General features: G+C 42.7%; 1 long non-coding RNA gene across 1 annotated transcript; it reads right to left on the bottom strand.

Annotated features, from left to right (window-relative positions):
- Positions 1-327: 327 nt before the first annotated feature.
- LOC140599372 (uncharacterized) lies at positions 328-4,073 on the bottom strand. The gene is made up of 3 exons (XR_012002187.1): positions 3,666-4,073; positions 3,007-3,122; positions 328-2,550 (listed from the first exon to the last, which is right to left on the bottom strand). It is a non-coding gene; the product is annotated as an uncharacterized lncRNA (long non-coding RNA).
- Between the last annotated feature and the right edge of the window lie 9,494 nt (positions 4,074-13,567).

Genomic DNA, 13,567 nt, shown 5'->3' with positions numbered 1-13,567 from the left:
GCGTCACACACTTGCTCTACGGATTCTTTTACTAGGAATGATTTGATTGTACCTTACTGATATCTACCACTAATAATAGCAACTTGCTTACCATCACTGTTGTCCCTCTCATCTTCAAGACTGATTTTTTTTAAGATTATTTATTTATTCATGAGAGACACAGAGAAGCAGAGACACAGGCAGAGGGAGAAGCAGGCTCCTTGTGGGGAGCCTGATGCAGGACTCATCCCAGGACCCCAGATCATGCCCTGAGCTGAAGACTCGACCACTGAGCCACCCAGTGCCCCTCTTCAAGACTGTTTATGAATTTTATGAAGGGTTCTTATGTTCAAGTGAAAGAATCAGGAAGCATTTGTTAATTATCACCTGTGGGATATACAAAAGGAAAAGTGACTTAACCTTCAGAAATGTGCAATTATTAGGGAAGATGAAACATATACATACACAAAATAATTAGCACATAGTAGCTGGCATGATTTAATCAGGAGTTGGGCTTTTTGGTTCCGGCTATAAATGTAGTGGGAATTCAGAAAACCATGAGTTTAGCTATCATGTATTGAGGTTTTATCATTTTACAGTTGTATGCTGTACAGGGAGCGTCTGGGTTAACTCCAAAGCTACCCTATGTGCAAGGCGGTGTTTTATCGAGAGGAAAAAGAGTTTCAAAGAAGTTATGGGACTGGCTGGTGAGCCGCAGAGCCAGAGTTTCAACCCAAGTCTCTTAGCCTTCGGGACTCCACTTTTAACCATTGTGCAATACAGGGTTTTCATTCAGGGATCCGGAATTCAATTATCCCCACGTTTGCCCTCCTCACTTCCTGGCCGTTTGATTTCTGGATTAGGGTCAGAAATATTTTCCTCACTGCGTGGTTTGTTTCCAGCAGAAGGCAGTGGCAGGTTGAGAGTGGCTTAAGGAAACCTGGGGAGTTCTGGTCTTGCCACCCCTCTTTTTCAACGCATCCCACAAAATTAAGCATCATGCGATGTTTATCAGTGACCATGACGAGACAGCTTTTATAGGTGAGTGGATTTCTGCACCCCAATGAGTCTGTGCTTCATTACCAGCACGGTTTGGAAGCAAAGGAGGAAAGAGAACACGGCAACCTAATTGGTCACTGCCATGAATCTATACTCAGGGGACAGATAGCACGACCAGAGGTAATAGCTTACACACGTATTCTTGAGCTGTGCAATAGATGGAAAAGGGTCCCAGATGGATTGGGCAGGGGCTTAGTTCCGGGATTATGATGAGACAGTGGGTAATTATTGAGTGGCAGGGCCTCAGCCCTGATTAGTATCTGCAAGCTTGTCCCCCTCCTTCGGAGGAAAGCATTGATAAAGATAAACCACACCGCACCATGTCCTTCCTGCAAGCACACAACAACACATTTCAATCTAACAGGATCAGGTCTCCACTTTGATCACAATCTGTTACCTAGATGTCTTTGCAAATTAATCAGTCCTGCTTGTTTAGCTCCAGTCAGGTTATACTGCTAAATTAATAAATGTACCAGGAGCAACAGAACACATAATTAAATTCTAGAGTTTAATCTTCACATAATAATTTTGACCTTAGTCCGGGTCCTCCGTCCTAGCTAGCTGTACGCAGAACAGAAGTGTCTTTCCCTTACACCAACAGGGAACCCTATCCGTGGCTTCCATGACCCTGCAAAGCAGCAGAGTCGTGATATAAAAATGCAGAAACCAACACATGACAGACTGTGTGCTGGTTTCAAGGCAAAAAAGGTAGGGAACCTGAGCAGTTAGTTAGTTCTGGGCTGTCTTTAAAACAGAAAGCACCCTTTTGGAAGAATTATAAAAACTTTCTCGTTTCAAAAACAGAGGATATATGTTTGTCAAGGGCAAGGTCCTAGGAGTTTGAAATACAGCACCTCACCAGCAGGCTGGGAGCTCTTCTGAGTGCGGGCTCTTTCATAACGGTCTGATGTAATGTGTTTGCTTTACTTGAAGGTCATCAAGCTGATAACCTGGCTTGTGTGCTCCGACCTGGGGGTAGATCTGAAGCTCATAAAACATCCTGGGCCTGAGTTTTCCTGTAGGTCTTAAGGGGTTTTTTGGGTAGGTTTTTTCATTGGGTACCTATTAGGAATGAGAAAATATTTCAGTTTTTTTTTTTCTTGTGAAGACTCATGCAGTTGTTTTGTTTTTTAATAGTGTCTCTCTAATCCTTTTCCCACTTCTGAATTACATAACCTACTGGATGTCATGCTCACGTGTGTTTTGAAAAGCTGGTCATTTGAGTGTAGAACATGTGTGGAGAGAATTTTTTGACCGTCAGTCGAAGTGAATTGTTGCATTTGATTTGGGTGCGAGGTCTTGGGTGGCGTTTTACTGTCTTCATTTTAAGTTCAGCATGCTGGCACCATTTCCTTGACTTCGAGAAGCAATGGAGTCAGGTGGCAAGAGAGCATCAGTTGTTAAGGATGCTGAGCCGGGGACTGGGAAATACAGGTTCGTGACTGGACTCTGCCACCACCTACTAATGACCTGGGCAGGGCACTTGACCTCTGTGGGTCTCAGTTTTCTCATCTGAAAAATAAAGGGGTTGAACTAGATAATCTCCAAGAGGCTAAAATTCTGTGTCTGTGATTCCACTCACATTGAGTCAAATGGGAATTAAGGCAATTACGGAGATAATACAAACCAAAGGACACTTTCTCCCCCTCTCCATGATTGGGGCATTTTAGGCAAAACTGGTTGTTGAGTTTAGTTTTTAACCTGAATTATATAGATAATTGCCCTAGTTCTGCCATGTAATTGTGTGGCTGTCACCATAGGTTTAATGTTTCTACCAGAAAACCAATGATTAAAGTATTTGGTTAAATATTTGGCAGTGTGGAATTTCCATTCAGGGCTACTGAAAAAAGGAGGGCTTAGAGTATATGCGTGTGTGTGCACGCATGCTTGGGGGGGGGATGCCCAGGGGTAGGGGAGGGATTATGCATAATTTGAAAGTGTGTAATATTTGGGTCACCAATGTTTTACCTAAAATGAATTGATTTCATTTGAAAAATAAGTTGGTCTTGTCACAAAAGATCTCCGCCATAAATTAAACATGAGGAATGCAGCTGTGCAGTAAGATGTTAAAATACAGATGGTTTCTGGAAAAAAAAATAAGAGAGGCTTAAAGGAAAGGTTTTAACCTGAAATTAATTCAAGTATTATTTACTTAAATACTCTGGCATGCGTTTGTGTAAATGCACCATCTATTTTTATAAGAATGGTTTTATTTTGGCACTCTGAATTATGGATTAGAAATGTCTGGTGGGGGGAGGAAAGACTAGTTTATACATCTTCGGGTTTTGATCTAAAAAGGTTGAGAGATTAAAATAATTAACTTCATTTTCACGATAAAATATCTCATTGCTACTTATACAAAATGGTTTATATTGTAGTTCCCTTTCAATCTTTTCTAAAAGCACCATCAATATCATTTAATATGTGGAATTCCCTGAGGAAAATCTATTAAAGTGTCCGTATGTCACCCATGTGAATAACAAATGAATTAATTATGACTGGTGCAATTACAAGGAATAGTTAATGAAGCCATAATGACCAGACTCTGGTGGTTAATTTTCAAAGCACAGTGAGAGGGAAGTGTGGCGAAAGGTCCCCAAAGAAAACAATGCGCTTTGTGTACTCACCTTGGAGTCAGGATCTTTGAGGGCACCATGAAATAAGGCTGGAGAGTACTTACTATGCAGATCGAGCTCTTCCTACAGTCCATGACCAGCTTACCATGGGTACAGACGTCCTGGCAGTAGCTTAGTCCAATCAGCAGTGACCACCAACTACTCACGTCCCATTGACCAGGGCTCCCAGCAGCAGAGAGGTCTTGCTTTAAGGATGACATTGTTTTTATTGAATGTATTCATGTACATTTCACCTTTTCCAGAAACAAATGAAGGCAGTTTACAAAAATACATGAAGTTGAGAAAGACAAATTAAAAGTAAGTGAGGGGGCACCTGGATGGCTCGGTCCGTTAAGAATCTGACTCTTGATCTCAGCACAGATCATGATCTCAGGGTCATGAGATCGAGCCCCATGGCAGGCTCCCGACTCAGCATGGAGTCTACCTGAGATTCTTTCCTTCTCCCTCTCCCTCCATCTTTGCTCCTTGCCCCACCCATGAGCTCTCTCCCTCTCTCTAAAACAAAAGCAAAAAAACCCAAAAAAACAAAATCAGTATAAGGTCAGGGAGCTTGAGTTCTTACAACAAGGAGGAAACTCCTGGCTAGATCTACTGAGTGCTCATGCCAAGCCGCTCTTCCTGAGGTCACGCTCCTCCTGATAGGAGCAAGAACTGGACGACAGTCAAGGAGTAAGAGAAGGTTATGATTCCGAGTTCTCCACGCAGAAACCCAGAGGATCAAGTTCTAATGTCACCACCCCCTTTCACCTCCATGAATGTATTTATTCACCTCTGTGGATGGGAATTAGCTAATATCTGTCAAAACAACAACTAGCAGGATCCAAAATACACAGAGGACTAAGTACTTACTACCTAGGGTATTTTGATAGTGGTTTATCTATATAATCTACATTCACATTTTTTTTTTCAAGGTTTAAATCCATGTCAAGATCTATCCTAGCTGTCCATCTCTGATTGGCTCACCATTTTTGAATGTCAAGAGGCATTCCATTAGAAAACTCTCTTCAAAGACGTTTGTGAGCAATGCCTCACAACAGACAACATTCTTTTGCATTCTGTCTTATGCAAATATTGATGATCTACTGCATGCCAAGCACTTGGCTAGGTGCTGCGGATTCAATGATAAACTGACTAAATACCTGTCCTTGTGAAACATAACTGGTTGGTGGGATGCCAGACGAGCAAAGAGAGCAGAGATGCTCATAAATGAGTGTAGCATTCTCTACATGGGAGTTGACAAGGGACTAGGAAAGCCCAAGAGAAAGAACACTTGATATTGGCTAGGGCTGAGGGGGCTTTTCAGAGAAAGCTTCCTGGAGGAAGTTGACTTTAAGCTGATTCTAAAGTGAAGGAAAAGCAAAGGACACACATGGAAAGTGTGATTGTTCTAGGTTCTACGAGACAGCAAGAGGAAAATTCTGGACTTTACAGGGATAGCCAACATGTATTGAATGCTTATTATTTGCATGGCATTCTTCCAAGCACTGTTTTATATATATATATATATATATATATATATATATATATATATATATATTTTTTTTTTTTTTTTTACCCTGAAACAAAAAACACAGGACAATTTTTAATCTTTGTTATGTCCACAGCTACCAAGAGAAAGAGCATCACTGGTTTGAGTCTAATGGTTTTTCTGGCATACAATCACTACATAGGCCAGTTCTAAAGCATATTGTATTGTTCAGGACATCGTTAGGCAAATATAAACATTCTCATTTTGGGGCTTTTTCACCCTGCCCAAAACAATCTGCTTTCCATAGCTATCAAGTAGCTTGTTGGTTTGTTATCAACTTAACAAGACCAAAACAACAACCGATATATATATATATATTTTAAGATTTTATTTATTCATAGAGACAAAGAGGGAGAGAGAGAGAGGCAGAGACACAGGCAGAGGGAGAAGCAGGCATCATACAGGGAGCCTGATGTGGGACTCGATACAGGGTCTCCAGGATCACGCCCTGGGCTGCTGGCGGCGCTAAACCGCTGCGCCACCGGGGCTGCCCAACAACCGATATTTTTACGACAAAACTCAGGTGAGAGATTTTTTTAAACAGATCGTACACAAAAACTATATATATATATATTTGGTATTTGGTTATCATCCACTAGATCAGTATTAAGATCTAGTTTTAGAGATGTATTTCTGATACTAAGTACCTTAAATTCATCTCCATATGCATCTTATTTTGTTTTCCTTTTTAAAAATTTTTCCTAAAGAATTATGAAATCCGACAGAATGTTGTAATATTGAAAGATAACATTTACTTAATGTTAAACTCCTATGTCAATCCTGTATCTGAAACCACTTCAGAATGCAGTATCTTTTTATATTAAAATTATAAAAACTGGGAGATCCCTGGGTGGCTCGGCGGTTTAGCACCTGCCTTTGGCCTGGGGCATGATCCTGGAGTTGTGGGATTGAGTCCTGCATCAGGCTCCCTGCATGGAGCCTGCTTCTCCCTCTGCCTCTCTCTCTCTCTCTCTCTCTCTCTCTCTCTGTGTCTCTCATGAATAAATAAATAAATAATCTTAAAAAAATAATAAAAACTGTGGGGCACCTGAGTGGCTCAGTTGGTTAAGCTTCTGACTCTTGATTTTGGTTCGGGTCATGATCCCAGGGTCATGAAATCGAGACCTGCTTCAGGCTCTGAACTGGGGGTGGAGCCTGCTTAAGGGTCTCTCTCTACCTCACCTTCTGCCCCTCCCCACCTTACACACTCTCTCTCTAAAAAAGAAAAGAAAAAAGAAAAGAAAAGAAAAGAGAAGAAAACTTGGATGAAATGAATAATTGTTTTTAGAAAGTATACAGAAAAGTACCCTTTCTACACTTGTTCCTCAGTTCCTTTCATTAAAAGCAAACAATGTTAACTGTTGTTTGCTTATCACTCTAGAGACATTTTATGCACATTCAAGCTTACTTGTATGTTTGTGAAATCACTCCCATTTGAAAAGTGTGAGAGCCTACTATACATACTGCTCTCCCTTTGTTTCTAACCTAGCAATAGATCTGGCAATAGTGGTTCATGAAAAGCTTCCTCATTTTTTGTGTCTTTACTAATAGTTCATGTGCCGCTTTCCTATTGATAAACACATTCTGTAACACAAACTAGAGTAGTCTGTAGGAAAAATTCCTAAAAGTGGAACTGCTGGGTCAAAGTGTATTTGTGACCTTGATTGATAGCCCAGAACAGCACTAATCTAAACGCCCCTGGCTCCTGTGGCAGGGCCTCTACTCTCCGTGGCGATGCCTATCTGCCCCACCTTCTCACCAATGCAGCACCACGTTATTGGAGATTGGTGCTCATCTGATAGGTGAAAAAGTTGTCTCAGTAGAGTTTTACCTTGCATGTCTCTTCCTCTGAGTGTTGTTGACCAGAGGTGTGACAATTTACATTGATTTTTATCCTTCTTGGTCCCTCTGGTGATGAGAAGTGCAGAGTCAGGAATAGCTAATTGCTCACCATTTGGAGGATTACCAGGGGAATGACATAGGCACACACTCCCGTGGTCGGAATGATCAGGCCTTAAAAAAAGAGAAAAGAGTCAAAAGCAAAACTCATTGTTCGCTGAAGAAAATGCACAAATCAAAGGCAGAGAAAGTAATTTGCAAAAGGTGAGGCCTCAGGTTGTCAAAATTATGTTTCTTTGCCTTGCTACTTAGATTTTTCTAGACTGGGGGAAAGCTCTTCAAAGAGTAGAGATCCCATTGGGATATGCTTGAGAATTAGCTGCCAGGCTGCCACCCTTAGACAAATCTTTGACAAATTCCTGCTTGGAGGATCCTGGGAAAAGACCTCACTTTCCTTTAAAAGGGTCTCAGGATCACTTTAAAGTCGGCAGTAAATCCCAAATGCTCCTAATTAGGCCTCTGTTTCGTTAATTGCTCTGGGAACTCCCCGGGAGAGGGTAGAAAGCCCTGGACCTGCAGTGGCTTGGCTCTAAGTGTGTGCGATGGCCCGTTGAGAGCAGGACCCACGTCTTTGCTCCAAGCGGCCTGGCTCCTTGCACGCTGCCCTGCGCCGCTGAGAGAGACGAGAGATGGAGGGAGGGAGCCAGCTGGGCCTGGGAACAATACATTTAAGAACAGCGTGTCCAGCTTTCTCCTGCCTGAAATAGGAATCTGGGAAAGGCGGCCTTTTAAGCACAGCCCTGTAAAACATTCTTTTGCAAAGCCTGTGCTAGCTTATTGGGCTTTCCTACAAGTGCTGAAAGGGTACAAAGTGCCCAGCCCTTGAAAAAGAGAGTCTGAAAATGAGCTTTACCACCTCCCTTCTCATCCATACAAGCCACCTAATTTCTAACAAAGCCACCGTTCTGTAATTGTGGAAGGAAAACCAAATAGCAATTTGGAAGGCACATTAGAGGTTCTAAGGCATTTTCATATATGTTCATACGCATTAGCACGTTTGCCCTACCCTTGCTTGGCAGAGTCAGAATCATGATTATTTTTGTTCTATCCAGGAGGACCCTGAAGCTCCTGGAGATTAGGAGACATGCCTGAGGGACACACAGACACAAAGAGTCTGAAGAAAAATTGAAACCCATTTTATCATGTTCCTCATTAATACTATTCTGAGGTCATAAATTTCACTCATTTAAAATATATTAATTAGTTCATTCAATAAGTATTCATTAATAGATACTATGTGTCAGCACCGGTTACGGTATTAACCATAGAGCATTGGACAAACACACAAGGTTCCTGCTGCCATAGAAGCTGACATTCTAGTGGGTGAGATACACAATAAACAAACAAAAAATATATGTCAGGTGGCAATTTAGCAGGTAATTTTTATTTTTCAAATCCTTTTCCTTGGTCAGCCCTGGTGGCTCAGAGGTTTAGTGCTGTCTTCGGCCCAGGGTGTGATCCTGGAGATCCCGATCAAATCCCACGTTGGGCTCCCTGCATGGAGCCTGCTTCTCCCTTTGCCTGTGTCTCTGCCTCTCTCTGTGTGTCTCTCATGAATAAATAAATAAAATAAAATAAAAAAATCCTTTTCTTTTTGAGTGTGTAAAGGGGAGATTTTAGAATTACTTTCAGACAATTGGTATAAAGTAGGACTATCCTGAGCAAAAGAGGACATCTGTTCACCTTAGCTAAGAAGAAAAAGAGCTAATCAGGTCACAGAGTGTGGTGACACATGAGCAAGAACCAAGGGACCTGGATTCTTGATTCGTATCATCTTTGGAGCTCCCGTGTTTGCTTAGTCATCTCAGTTTCTATGGACCAGTTTGCTCCCACCATGAAATGGTCACCAGCAATCTGCCACCTGTATCATTTGGGGGAATTCAAGGAGTTCTATCTGCAAAGTACACTGTCTCTACAGAGAAGTGACATATGGTCTAGAAACCGAGGTCCCGCTCCTGTCTATTCCAGAAAGTAGCACTATGTCCTCAGCATGTTTATCCCTGTGCCGAGTTCCACTCTTCCCATCCCTCACCCTTCTACTCCTCGTTTACTGAACAACCATATGTTGTCCCAACTGGAGTGTGTTTCCCCACATTTCTAGAATGGGAGGAATAACACCTCCCCAACTGGCCTTGCCCATTTTCAAGGATTGTAAGTCACAGCTCTTAATGCTAAAGAATCCTGTGAGATACTTGATCCAACTTGGGCTTTTTGGGGAGTCAGGAAGAGTTAAAATAGTCTTTATTCAACGTTACAAATGAGGTCAGAGGCCCAGGGTTACACAGTACGTGAGCAAGAGAAGGCACACGCCTCTGATTGGCGGTGCCAACTTTGGTCGGCTATCTCACACAGCTTCCAAAACGGGGTTTCCCTGGAAGAATGCTTTCACTGACATCATTTGTTTCACTCCCTTCTCCCAGAGCTTAGGGTTGCTTTGTTTTTCCAAGGTGGAAAAGACTGATGCAGTCATCAATCCTCCAATGTAAAAATCTCTAACATGTGGGAAAGATGTTTTTGTGTCCCCTTGTTACTTCCACCCATTGCTTCTCTTTTTTTTTTTTTAGTTTCTTTTTTAAAATTTTAATTTAATTTTAATTCCAGTATAGTTAAAATATAGTCTTATATTAGTTTCAGGCATAAATACAGTGATCAACACTTCTGCATATTACCCGGTGCTCATGACAAGGGTACTCCTTAATCCCCAACACCTATTTCCAGTTGCTTCTTTTTTAAACCATGAAAGCCACCCAAGTCCCATCTTCTGGCATATCTATCCTCAATTCCAAAGGCACCTGGATTTACCGCAGAATAAACGCAAAAGCAGAAAGGCATTTTCACAGCAGGAAAGGGCAACAGGCAAATGAACGTGTGACAAGGAGGTGAGTTCTCAAGTGTGTACGTGGTCTGCCCTCTGGGTTGAGGGTGGGCTTGCTGACCTGGCCTTCCCCTGAGGTCCTGTTTACCCAACAGGTTGATATTTTTCTCGGTTATTGGGAGGTGATAATGTGTTCCACATATGAAATTCATATCATTTGTGTTTGTCCTCCTTTGCCATTCTAAGGGTTGCGAGGGGCACCATTTTAAAATTAATTTGCTGGGTGTTCCGTCTATCTGTTAGGAACAGGAGGAAGCAAGCCTGGTCCGAGTATTTATCAGACACATGCCGCCCATCTGCCAGAGCTAGGTCGAGGAGGATTTGCTGTTAATCCTTCAGACCCATCTGTAGGGGGTTCAAAATGCTGACCAGGAAGCTAGACAAGATGAGGTTTATTTAATTAGAAAAACGGCTCTGGAGGTTACTGGAAATCACTCTGAAGAAGGAAGGGCTTTTGCTCGCGTCACTCCTGCAGGGGTGGGAACGGGCTGAAAGTGGGGTGAGCACAGAGACTGTTTTGTGAGGGGCTTGGGGGTAGTATTTTGTTCTTAAAGTGGTGTGGCCCTGGGGCCCCTGGGTGGCTCAGTGGTTGAGCGTCTGCCTTTGGCTCACGTCATGATCCCGGGGTCCTGGGATCGAGTCCCCCATCAGGCTCCCCAGAGGGAGCCTGCTTCTCCCTTTGCCTCTTTCTTTGTGTCTCTCATGAATAAATAAATACAATCTTAAAAAAAAAAAAAATGCGGTGGCCCGGACAGGGGAGAAAGCTTCCTCCGGGTCATGCCTGAGCTGGACCGAGCTTCAGCTTGCACAATTCCACAGGAAGCGCGTGGGCAGGATGCAGGGCCAAGCCCCAGAAGACCAGCATTTGGTTTGCAAGTTTGGATACAGGTGGGAAAGGGCGAAGGAGCTGGATGAGGCCAGGGCAGGGCTAGGCGGGCAGCTGAATTCCTGGCACTTAGGCTAACTTGCTAGAGGCGGAAAGCAGCTTGGGGCAAAAGCTGTTGCCTCCACTTTAGTCTTCAAAATTCACTGGAAGATTCTCGTAACTGGGGTTTATTGCCATTTGAGATCCATTTTTGAGGAAAGGAAAACAACAAAATTGCATTTAAATTTTCCCCGATGGAAAAAATGACATCCGTTCAAAACAAAATAACCAGCAATCGCGCATTTCCTTTTTAGTATGAAAATATTATTCGCATAATTGGTTTCTGCAGGGCTGCCATTTGGGACAACCGGGCAGGGGAAATTGTGTGCCTTCCCCCAGCTTCTGATTGTTATTTCATGGCAATAGAAAACATGACAATTTTCATTGAAGTGGGTCGAGATAAACGGTCCCCTCTCCGCTTAGGGCTTTTTGAAATGGTGTCCCTGTTGCTAGCCAGATTCCTGGACACTGGTCTCCCAGGGATCACATTTTTGAGGCTGAGTTTTTTAGGGTTATCATCCAGGGACCAGAAACCAAAAGCTCACCTGCGGTATGTCCAATGAAAGCAATTGTCAGCTAGAAAGAACAACACATTTATTTTAGGAATTGTCAACCAGAGGAGCATGAAGTTCTGGCCTGCCCTCTGCACACCCTCTGCTTAGCCCTCACACTAGGGGATGCACGGCTGCCTGGCGCCGTGGCCCAAGGACATCCATCTTTCCAATTCACCTTCTATCTTAGAATTTCCTGGGAATCATTTCTCCTTCCACTTTGGAAACTCTGGCTGATGTGGGGTGCCAGGAATCTTGGGAAGGTTAGGAGGCAAATTGCCTTCAGCTGTCCAAATTCAACAACCCAAAGGTGTCCAAAGCATCCCTGGGAAGAAGGAGAGAGCAGAGCAACACTCACCGCAGACGGAGTTTCAGGGAACACTCCTCCCATCCCATATGTAGAACTGTCAGATGCACACCACACCAACACCATTTTAGTATTTTGATGCAGTGGACTAACTGGCCGCTTCAGTGGAAAAGCAGTCAATCAAGTTTTGGGGGTCATGTAGAACACACAGCCTCTTAATGGCTTATAGTTCCCATTTCCCCCCATGCAACCAGTTATACTGGAATGTTAGGGGGGAAAAAAGGCAGTAAAACACAAATGCTCTTCTGGTTATTGAAAATAAAATTTAATTCTACTATAAAAGAGAAACTCTAGGGGCACCTAGGTGGCTCAGTCAGTTAAGTGTCTGCCTTTGGCGCAGGTCATCATTCCGGGGTCCTGGGATAGAGCCCCAAGACCGGCTCCCTGCTCAGCCAAGAGTCTGCTTCTCCCTCTGACCTCTACCCCCAGTCATGCTCTCTTTTTCTCTTTCTCAATAAAATAAATAAAATTTAAAAAGAGAGAGAGAGAAACTCGTCAGGTACAGGCTTTCTGCTTTGCCTATTAAAATATACTTTGTTTCTTTTCAGGTTTATAGGAAGGGATATCATATTGATATATTTAAAAAAAGAATATTTTATCCCTAATTATTGGTAACTCATTTTATCTTTTATGTAAGAACCCAAAATGTATTTGAGTAGCTGGCTATAAGAAATGTAATCTTCAACATCCAGTAAATTAAATACATGTTTGAAAACATGACTTACATTTAATTTTTTAGACGAAGTATCTCTCTTCTTTCATTGAACAAAGCAATACTTGAGTGTGTGAAATATTTAGTGTGGGAAATTCCTTGCAGTAGTAGACACTGTAGAAGATGGATTCAAATTTTTTCACCCTTAGGGGTGCCCAGGTGGCTCAATCAGTTAAGCGTCTGACTCTTGATTTCAGCTCAGGTTGTGATCTTAGGGATGTAAGACTGAGCCCTGTGTTGGGCTCCACACTGGGCATGGAGCCTGCTTGGGATTTTCTCTTTCCTTGTTCTTCTGCCCCTAGCCCCTAAAAGAAAGAAAGAAAGAAAGAAAGAAAGAAAGAAAGAAAGAAAGAAAGAAAGAAAGAATTTTTTTGACCTAGAATTTCTCACTAATCTTCCTCTGCATAGATTTTTATGGAATATGGCAATTCTATGTATTCCTATTTTCTGGAGCTTTTTTAAAATTTCCCTATGTGGGGCACCTGGGTGGCTCAGCAGTTGAGCGTCCGCCTTCAGTTCAAGTTGTGATCCCAGGATCTGGAATCGAGTCCCACATCGGGCTCCCCACGAGGAGCCTGCTTCTCCCTCTGCCTAAGTCTCTGCCTCTCTCTGTGGGTCTCACATGAATAAATAAATAAAATCTTTAAAAAAATTCGTTATTATTGTAATTAGGTTGAAGGTATCACAATAAGCTGAGAAGTATCAACTCGGCTGCTTCTCTTGGTCCTGGCATCACCGATCATGAAATGATATTCTTTATTTAAATGCCAAATCATTCATGAGTTTTGCAAAACACAAAAATTACCATCTTACCACTAAAGAACGCTTTTCATAAGGTGACCTCTCTTTTTGTTCCCAGATCTGCAGGGCTTTCCAGCAAGTTCTCTTAACCTCATGAAAAGCTGGAGCTTAAGGACAACGCAACCTAATGTGCCTGGAAAAAACGGGGTCCAGGACTACTGGAGGGGTGGTGGCTTCATTCTCCTGACCCGCTGGCCCAGCCCGCACCCCTCTGGGCTGGGTGGGGCCCTCCTAG

This window comes from Vulpes vulpes, chromosome 6 (genome assembly GCF_048418805.1).
Source record: "Vulpes vulpes isolate BD-2025 chromosome 6, VulVul3, whole genome shotgun sequence".
NCBI classification, from domain to species: Eukaryota; Metazoa; Chordata; class Mammalia; order Carnivora; family Canidae; genus Vulpes; species Vulpes vulpes.
The sequence above is the reverse complement of the archived record's forward strand: the minus strand, read 5'-3'. Positions and strand labels throughout refer to the sequence as shown.